The sequence below is a fragment of the Adiantum capillus-veneris genome, chromosome 2 (genome assembly GCF_014529385.1).
Source record: "Adiantum capillus-veneris isolate H3 chromosome 2, ASM1452938v2, whole genome shotgun sequence".
In the NCBI taxonomy this organism is placed as follows: domain Eukaryota; kingdom Viridiplantae; phylum Streptophyta; class Polypodiopsida; order Polypodiales; family Pteridaceae; genus Adiantum; species Adiantum capillus-veneris.
Window position 1 is genome coordinate 45,064,152 of NC_140932.1, and position 10,973 is coordinate 45,075,124.

Below are 10,973 nucleotides of genomic sequence, written 5' to 3' on the forward strand. Positions count from 1 at the left end.
CTAGACAAGGAGGATAGATATCCAACACTTGCTCGGCAAAGTTAGGGTTATTGATATCTAATATGTCGTCCATAAATCTAAAGATGTCGTTACATTGTCTAAGCAGAGATAGCCCTTCTGCTTGGGAAGTTGGTGAATAATCCATTTATATTCAAAATATAGTAAATAAAGGCTACACATAGCCCGAGAACAAGAGAATCCCATGGGAATGCTACATGTTTGACGAAAGCAGTTATTAGCAATTAAGATATAGCAGTGGTTCAAAACCCACTAAATGACTATTAGAAGCTGATATGAAGAGGTGAAGACTTACTTACTTTTTTAATCCACCTAGCTAACTTAACAAAGGAGAAGCTAGAGAGCCCTTCCTTGGCTTTATTAGAAAAGGCCAAGTCTATGAGATAATTCAATAAATTTATGAGACCAAATTCACCTACTAGAGGGATATTGGGTATTATTAACTGCATATACTGAATAAATGGCAGATGGAAGGTTCAAGAGGACTTCAATGGAGTTACCAACTAGCCAAAAGGGTTGGATGTCCATTCCTAAGAAGCATCTTACATCTTCTCTTTTACTAGCACATATGTTTTTGAGCTCTTCACATACCAAATTAACCCCTTCAGTAACTTGATTCGTAATATCGGAAAAGAGGAAATTGGAAGCATCTAAGATCCATTGAAATTTACCCTTATGACTTTTAATAGTTGGAAATAGGATGGGAAATTTGGTGTTTTCTACCTGAAATCCTAATCCGTCATACTTTTACATGTTTTGTGTATAATAATATCCAAGTTTCCATCAATGTAACAAAACTCATCACCTTTGAGTTTGTTTTCAACAGCTTCAAAAGCAAGCTTTTTGCAGATGACAGATGTCGTATTAGACTCTTTATCTAAACCCACAATGAACCATTTTCATTTAAGCTTGCAAAAGGCTAAGGAAAGATCAAAGGTGAGCCATGTAGACTCAACATGTAACCAATCATGTGGGAGTTGTGAAATTAGTAAGGCAAAGACAGCCTCTAAAGTTATGTTCAATTCATGTCAAATTGACAACTCCAATTGGAGTTTACTGACCAAGTCGGCCAGACATTCAGTACTTGTTTTTTTTAAGCAATATGAGGATTAAGTGGGTGAGGGGGTATATGATTGAGGCCTTTGGAAAGGAGGCATCTAACAGAGGTATTCTCTATAATAGAGAGATCCGTGGTACATACGTGCATTCCAAGAATGCCGGATTCCTTCGTAAATCCATCCTATAAATGACAATCACATGACAAGGGTTTTTCCTTCCTAAAAAAACTCATTAGAGTATACCATATGTAGTATAGATTCAGTAAATCTCCATCATATCCTAACCTGATTTAGTAGATCCAAATTACCAAAGATAGTCATAAATTTGTCTAATATAAAACGAGGTAAAAAGAATTCCAAAATTTTGTTGGCAAAGACACAATGAATGAAAATTATTTGCATACTTTCCTCCTGAACTATTTGATGCATTCTGCCGACCCCATTACATAGTACCTACATTTACAAATCCAACAAAGGTTTGACAGGATAGCCTCTACCTCTCCCACTAATCATGCTTCTTGGTTTCCCTCTCCCTCCATAAGACTCAGCAGAGAGGAGGCCCGAGTCAAAAAGGATGTGTAAGAAGAAGTGGGGGAGATTAGAGAATTGGGTCTTTTAAGAGTAGGGGAATCCTCAGTATGAGTATTAGGTTTTAACAAGCCAAGGAGATTTTTAATACCATGATAGTTACCATAAGTAGTCAGAAGTACCCCAGGTTTTTTTGCAACCAGCTCTTTAAGAAGAGAGAGCATAAGGGAGCGAAATTGAATGAAAGTTGTTTGAGCTAACACAAGTTCTTTAACCTGGCCTCCAAGCCAAGAGCAAAATCGGGAGAGGTAGTGAGCTGAAGGAGTGTTCGGAAACAGGAGATCCAAGTTGTTGAGGACATACCATATAGCATGATCAAACCAAATAATGCTTGATTCACAAGAGGCCTTAGGGTCAAGAAACCGACAAGCACATTTGACATATGGCCTGTAAATGTTCTAAATGGACTCAGTGTAGTATTCAGAGTTACTTTTGGAGAACTCCATTAATCCCTTTGTACGCACATATAAACCAGTGTTCGATCCACATCTAAGTTGCATTGTACGTTACACGGTGTACGTATAATACACCTTAAACGGGTGTATTATACGACACCCATTTTTATTCGACCGTATTATACGGTGCCACATCAGTAAAAACACCGTATCGTATAATTTCTCAACAATTCGATCGAAATAGTACTTCGATCGACATATTAATTAGATCAAAATAAATTTGTTTATATAAGTTGAAACGGGCTGTTTTGCTCATTCCATTGATCTCTCTTCCCTCATCTCACCTATAGGTGAGCCTTACAACACGAAGAAAAATATAAAAATGCTAATTTAAATATGCATATTTTTTCTAGTGAAAATTTAGAGCTTGGATATATTTATTTTTATAGGCTTTGGAGTTTTGAGTTACCTGCTCTGTGTGAAGTATATCTTACACTGAGAGGTAAGTTAAGTCAGATAGTTAATGATTACTTGCCTTGTGTAGAGGAAACTCACACTTGGAGGTGATTCAGGGTAGTTAAAGTTAGCGGTTATTTGCTTTGTGTTGAACTATGCTCACACTTAGAAGTAACTTTAGGTAAATAGTTAAAATTAAGAGTTACTTGCTGTGTGTTGAACTATGTTCACACCTGGAAGTAACTTACGTTAGATTTATCTAATGATTGACTGTCATGTGTAAACTAATACTCACACTACAGACAATTTAGGTAGATTAAATAATAATCTCTCTCTTTGTGCAGAGGTATTCTCACACCTAAGAGTAGTGAATTTTGATTGCTTGCCACGTGTAGAGTTACACTCACACTTGGAGGCAATTTAGATAAGTCTTTTAAAGATATCTTGCTTTGTGTAGAGTTTACTCACACTTGGAAGTTATTGAGATAGATTAAGCGATTTATTTATCATGATTCATGTGTAAAGTGAAAGCTCACACTTGAGAAAAAATTATTTTTGGTATTTATAATTTAAAGAAGTTGAAAACGTTGATGAATAGAGTAATGTAAATGGTATTAGAGTTTGATTTTAGATGTGCCTTTAGTAACTAGGTCTGTTTGAGTTTGCAGATCTGAAGAAGATAGTGACGGGATACGAGTGGAACAACGTAGATGAATTGGTCACTGGGAAGAATACATCAAAGCTGAGGTGTAAGACCTGCGGCCATAATTTTAGTGGAAATGCTCACAGGATAAAAGAACATGTTTTCAAAATTCTTGGAAACGTGTTAGCTTGCAAATACCCCCCAAGAGGTATTACTGAAAAATTTCCCAAGTGGACGCTCAAGGCAAAGAGAATTCTTGAGGGTAAAAAAAAGGGAGGTCCCAAAATGATGGCTCCATCTATGGCTAGGGACATCGAGATGACGCTCGAGAATGATCAAAACCCTCACTCGACCCCTACTGCAGGTCAAGGAACAGGTCAAGGAGGGTTCCATTCATCCTTTGTTGGGAATTGTAGCTCTAATCCTACCGGAAGCTCTACTTCTAACATAAGCCAAAGTGAAGCATGGACTGGAGGAGAATTTGCACCAAGTGATCCTACTTTGCAACAGGCATTTGGGAAACAATAGTTGCTTGAACTCCATCTTAAGTGGACTCAAGCATTTGTTGCATGTGGAATTCCTTTTACTGTCATTCGAAATCCTATCTTCAAAGATGCTTTAATGAGCACGGCAAAGAAGGGTTTTGTGGTTCCTGATAATAATAAGATGTGTACAGAATATTTAGATAAAGTAAAAACAACATCAGAGAATATTTTACAGCACACAACTCTTGATTTTGTGCCAGCGTATGGATGCACAATTGCTCTAGATGGTTGGACAAATTGCCATAAGAAACCATTGATTAATGTGATGTTGATTTGTCCAAGAGGTGCCATTTTTCTTGAAGCAATCGATACATCCCTGAAAGAAAAAACTAGTGGACATCTTGCTGGTGTTTATGAGCGTTCGATTAGAACAGCAGGGGGACCTAAATATGTGATAGCCATTGTCACAGATAATGCACCTAACTACAAAGCATCTGGAAAAGAAATTGAAGCAAAGTATCCAGAGATTACATGGGTTCCATGTGCTGCTCACACTTTGAATTTTCTCTTAAAGGACTTTGGAAAAGTTCCTTCTATTAAGCAACCTCTTCTAGATGCAAACCACTTGGTGAAGTTTATAAGAGAGCATTCATTTTCTTACGCTTTGTTTAGAACAAAGTCGCCAACAAAAAATTTGCAGATTTTTTGTGTGACTTGCTTTGTGACAGCATATTACGTTCTCTCCACACTACCAGCAGATAAAAGCAGCCCTTGTTGAAACAGTGGTAGATAGAAGATGGGACATTTGGCTTGATAAATATCCCAAGTATGAACCTGCTGCTTCCAAATGCTATCAACTTGTAAACTCTCCTGTTTTTTGGAGAAATGTAGACAAAATAGTTACTGTCACAAAACCTTTCACTCATCTGATACGATTAGTGGACAAAGAAGCCTCTATCTTTGGACGGGTTTACTCGTACATGCATGAAGCCACTCGCAAGTTAAAAGATAGTACATCTTATGCAGGAAAAGAGAAATCCATGATGATGACATTTGTCAAAAGACGACGGGAGCAGTTGCATACTCCTTTACATGGAGCAGGTTTTGTTTTGGATCCCAAGTTCCAGATGCACGAGCAATCTTCAAACAATGAAGTGATCAGTGATTTCAAGAAAGTGTGTGCTCAACTATTAGGCAATGTGGATGGACAGGTGGCATAAACATAGAAGACAGCCTACACTAGTAGAGAGGGAACGTTTGGGGATCCTTGGCATATAGATGCTATCAAGACGATGAGCGCACCAGTTTGGTGGAAAGAGTACGGAGGAGAAAAAGTGGAACTTCAACATGTGGCTGTGAGAGTATTGTCTGTTGCCGCCTCAAGTGGTAGCTGTGAAAGAAACTGTTCTTCATTCGCTTTCATGCATACTAAAAAACGAAATCGATTAAGTCCTAAACGAGCTGCGGACTTGGTGTATGTCTTTTGTAACATGCAACTTATGCATAAGCCTGCGAAGTTAGCCGCATGTGCCACAGAAGAAAGCTTTGGGCGCTTCCGAACACACAAAGCAGTTGCAAATGAGCTCAACTCTGATGATGAAATGGAATGGAAATATTGATCCGGACTGTTCAGATGTCAAAGAAATTGATGACATGGTGCCTGTGATTGAGGGGACGGATGAGCTGTAAAGTTTGTACTATATTCTCAATTAATTTTGCGATGCAAAAATTATGTGGAGTTTAGCTTTACAATCTCTCTCTCTCTCTCTCTCTCTCTCTCTCTCTCTCTCTCTCTCTCTCTCTCTCTCTCTCTCTCTCTCTCTCTCTCTCTCTCTCTCTCATTGTTAAACAGAGGGTAGTGTAGAGAGAACATAACTTACACAATTGCAACAACATCTGTCACGTCCATTTGTTCCAATAAGTAGAGATTTACATATCAAAAAGAGGTTTTAATTACTAATCTTGAGATTTAAGATACAAAAAAGATATGTATTGTTTGGGAGATTTAATTTAAATCATGGGCTTGTTCTCCAAAGAGATCAAATACACGAAATTCTGAATTGCCAACTGAATCACTTGGGCTGGCATTGCCCATCTCTTCTTTGTTAACAGGCCCATACCTTGCCTCGTACCATGCCAACTTTCTTTCTAGCTCTGTTATACGAGCGTGCAACATGGCCGGGGTCTCTCCTTGACTTGCCAAATCCATGCCTTGGGTTGCAAGCTGCTCAATAACTGCAGTTTCTTCGAGCAAATATGTGTAACCTCTCTTGCGAGGAGGGTCTTCTTGATTAGCTTCCCGTGCATAAATCTTCTCGGCTGGGCGCCCTTTACCAATGCCTCTTGTAGTGGGATGATCGTTTCAATCTACTTTGAGCCGCAATACGTAATAACAATAGCATTGTTGCACAAAGTAAATTGCCACTTGATTATTATCTGGTACACTTGGATAAATCTTGCAAGGATATTTCATGCGAGGACAGTGTGTTGCAGGTCTGAAACCTTCAAGGGAGCAGAAGCCTTAGCATTTCCACTGACTCAAAATAATGTGTTGCGTACGAAGTGATTTGGGCATAACTGTCTGCATTGCCTGTAATTCAGTGGCTCCCCTTGAAGTTCTGATTCATCTTGTTGGGTTGCAGCCAAAGCCCTAATATCTCCTTGAGCCACCCAAATCTCTTCCTCTTTGTGAATTTTTGAGCCAATGCATGATTAAGCAAAGGATCATTAGGCTGTTGTGGTTCTGGTCGGAAGCAATATCTTCCATAACTGAAATGCAAAATAATAAACTTTAGCAAGACAAGTTTTAGCACTTGAAAAAGAGAAATGGTTTAAAGAATTGAGCGATCTAACTTGAAATACTTTAAAACTTCAACTTGAAGAACTTTAAAAACATTGCGCACGTGACACCACACATTGCACACGTGACACCGTTAATGCCAAAAAAGTTGATCTGGTTTAATCATCAATAGGTCTCAAGCCAGATTCGGTTACAATATGATAGCCAACATTATGGCTTCCATTCAAACAAAGGCTAAATCCCATATCTTAGGTCTATCTAATGGTTTGGGAGATTTTCCACTAGCAAGATGTTTGTTTACATTGCGCAAAAATTCACGCTTGAGAACTTCGGTGGGCTCTGGAATACATAAAAGCAAGCGCCTAAGAATATACGAGAGACTATATATATCAGATGCCTTGGGTGAATGGAGGAGGATTGGTGCTGATATTTTCAGGGGCAGTCCATGGATAATCTCGCTCAAATTGAGCTCTACATTGAGGGGTGAGATTTGGCAGCTTGGGAAATGTTGCCAAAGTGTTTGATGGTGTACTTTGTCCTCAGTCCGCAATGCCAGCATACACTCCTCACTCGCCAAAATGGAGTAGAATATTTCTAGTGTGTAGATCATTGTGAATAAATTCGTGACTATGCACGAACTTAATCGTCTGTAGAAGAGCATTGCATATTGGCAAAATGTTTGCTGTGAACTGCTATACAGTTCCAGATGTGTGTTGGAACTCTCTGATTGCAGGCTTGCTTCCATCATGATGACATGCCTGAATCCACTGCTCAAGATGACCTCCATTCCAAATCTTGAAGATCAACATAGGTCTTTTGCTATACCGAACAAGAGCACGGGTCAATATCATGCCACAATGCTGAACGGTTGTAGCAGTTGCCTCCTCTAGCACGATCTGCAATGTCAGCTTGCTTCCTATTTGGTGTTTGTATATCTTCGCCGCATAGATGGGATCTTTGAAGAGAGGATGAGCCACTGATACTTGTTTCACATTTGCAAAACGTCCTTCACCTAATTGGGGTGCTTGCAAGTGAAAGATGGAATGCTCCCCAAGTAAGTGTAGGACAGGAGGACACATCGTATCATCCAGGTTTACACAACTAAGCACATGATAAAGGAGGTACATCCTCTTCTATCCTAGGACGTTTTGAAGAGCCTTTGATCTTATCCTTGCTCTTCAATTCTGAATGTAGCTGTGCTACAAGCTGCATTCGCTCTTTGATTCCAGGTTTGGTTTTGATTTTTGGATGAACCATACTTTCAAAACTTCTAGTGATCTCGCCTAATAATTGCTTTACTGTGTTATGCATCACTCCATTAGTGCACAGAGCTGGGTCAAACGAAACTGGGAATGCACTGCACAGCTTCAGCCAACAATGTTCCACAAGTTCAATCACAAAATCATCAAAATTTGCCTGCAATGGATCAAATGCTCGTCGCAAATGATCGTCTGAAGCTCCATAGAGAGACAAAATAAGAGCATCACTAACAATTTTGCGATGCTGACGCGTTAACTTTGTCTCTACCATGACTGAAGCCTGAAAATACATGAAGGAAATATAAGTAAGGTAAATCCAGAATAGATAAAAATTTGACATATATAATTGTTAATAATCTAGACAAAAACATTTCATGGCCAATAATAACCTCGAGTAATGAAAGATCTAAACATTTCATGCATCATAATAACAACAGTAATGAAAGACGCGATGGTTAAAGCATTCAGGATTGAAGAATGTATAATATATATCTTCTCCTTGTAGTGCGACACATGGTCAACAGCAACCAGAGATGAAGAATTCATTAAATCCAATCTCCTAGCAGTGCGACACGATGATCAGCAACAACCAAGAATGATGGATGTAAAAACTCGAAACCTCTCCCTGCAGTGCGACACGGTGGTCAGTAACAACCAGAGACGAGGAAGTTATTGAATCCAATCTCCTTGTAGTGCAACACGATGGTCAGCAACAACCAAGAACGATGGATTTAAAAATCCTAAACCTCTCCCTGCAGTGTGACACGATGGTCAGTAGCAACCAAAGACGAGGAATCTATTGAATCCAATCTCCTTGGAGTGCGACATGATGGTCAGCAGCAAACCAAGGACGATGGATTTGGCAACCATAAACCTCTCCATGTAGTGCGACACGGTGGTCAGCAACAACCAGAGACGAGGAAGTTATTGAATCCAATCTCCTTGTAGTGCGACGCGATGGTCAGCAACAACCAAGAACGATGGATATAAAAATACTAAACCTCTCCCGGCAGTGCGACACAATGGTCAGCAGCAACCAGAGACGAGGAATCTATTGAATCCAATCTCCTTGGAGTGCGACACGATGGTCAGCAGCAACCAAGGACGATGGATTTGACAACCCTAAACCTCTCCCTGCAATGCGACACGGTGGTCAACAACAACCAAAGACGAGGAATCTATTTTTTTTAAATCTAATCTTCCAATAGTGTGACGCAATGGTCAACAATAACTAGGAAGAAAAGATGCATGATAGCTAACTCCTCCCTGTATAGTGCAACTCGGTGGTCAGCAACAACCAGGGACGGAAAGTCTAATTGTACAACCTAAGCTACTCCCTGAAGTGCGACACAGAGGTCAGCAACAGTCGAAGATGAAGCGTCTAAAGTCTAACCCCCCTTGCAGTGTATCACGAGGATCAACACAGCCAAGGATGAGTGTCTAAACCTGCAAACTAACACTGAGGTGTGAGCAAAGCTCCACAACAACAGTGTTAACAAATTAACTGCAAAAAAACAGAAAAAAACACTAAAAGAAAATTTACCGACTCTGTGGCTCGCTTTGGATGTGATGTGCTCGTTGTCTACTACTCTCTCTAAAGCTCTAGCAACTCTGTCTCTATCTCTCTAGCAATCACAATCGCAGCAGTTCGTTTGAACTGTTGCGGCGCCTCTTTTTTTATAAATATATTTCGATCGAAGTATATTTCTATTGAAATATACTTCGATCGAACTCCTTTTTATTCGGATATGCATGTATAATATGGATATACATCGTATAAATCTGTAATATACATACAATTTATAATACACGGGCGTATAAATGCAACGTAGATCCACATTTCTTTGAATCAAGAAATCGCATAGTAAAAGGGGATTTAATAAGGTCACCTTTATCAAGAGACTGGATGCCTCTTAATACTTTGAGTCATGCTTATTCTATTGAAGTTGCCGACAGATTGGCTAAAAAAACCCAAGTTTCAATAGAGATAGGAGCTAGAAAGCCTCTGTTGGGAAGGGCCCACACGTGATGGTCCACACCAAGGGCTTTGATTTCAACTTCTTTGGAAGGTAAGAAGGGAAAAACTCGAGAAAATATAGGTACCATTTCCATAAGAGATGTCTCACTAAGGGAGCACATTTCTTTCCGAAAGGCCTAAATCGCATCTATGGCCAGGGAGTTGGTATTGTTTGCATCTGGGTGGATGGAGCTGAAACAAACCCAGGGGTGAGAACACATAATTTGCATAAATAATTGGTTAGTTCAGCACCTTCAAAGTCCAACTTGGCTAACTCTCCTTTGTGAGCAAGTGTCAGTGCCGAAATATTTTCAATGAATTCAAATAACTTTGTCATCCCTTCCTTAGAGATGTTGACAAGTTGGGCAAGGGTATGGACACACTTATCAAACGTCATGTTTTGAACCAAGGAGTTGGCTAGATAAGTTGAAGCCCCTAATATCAGTTCAGATGCCATAGGGTCATGAATGCATCTAAGTACCTGAAGTGAGGCTTTAGAAAGAGGCTCCATAGGAAGCTCTAACCCTTGAGATGAGGCTCTACAAAGTTTATAAAAAGTTATTTAGAGAAATATATCACCAAAGGAAAGAATTGGTAGCCTCTTCGGCCTTCAACCAACCAGGAGAACCTATAAGGGCCATGTGAAGAGAGCCCCATCCCTCAAGGATCAGTCCAAGGTAGAATTATCTAGGACAAACACCGAGGGATTGAAATATAGTAACTAGGTCTTTGAATAGTATCAATATTATTCTTGGTGTTAGGTGTGTGTGTATGTTCCAATAACAATATAACATATACACCAAAGAATGCTTTCAAATTACAAAAGACACTAGAAACTATGTCAGCGAAAAGGTGGTGTAATTCCATTCATTGTACAGAATAGTCTTCATACATCACTATTGAAATCAAGGGCCAGTAGATATAAAAATCCGCCATCTTCTAGCCAAGGAACTTTGAAAACCATAGTTGAGAAGGTAACCCTCACCTGCACCCATGGAAACAACACAACTTTTAGCTAGCATTGGTACCGTATGCAGGTCATGCATGGCTATCCCACATGTTATAGATGTCACCCAACTAGATTCTTTCAAAGAAAAATAATAAAAAAGGTAAAGCTAATCATATATTTAGAGATGGTTTCTTTTACGATGGGAAACCATATGGAGCCCCAAGCTTTCATGAGATAAGGGTAAGAAGAAGTAGCCAACTATACCCATAACAGTCATACACCGACTTAGTAAAGTCAATAATATT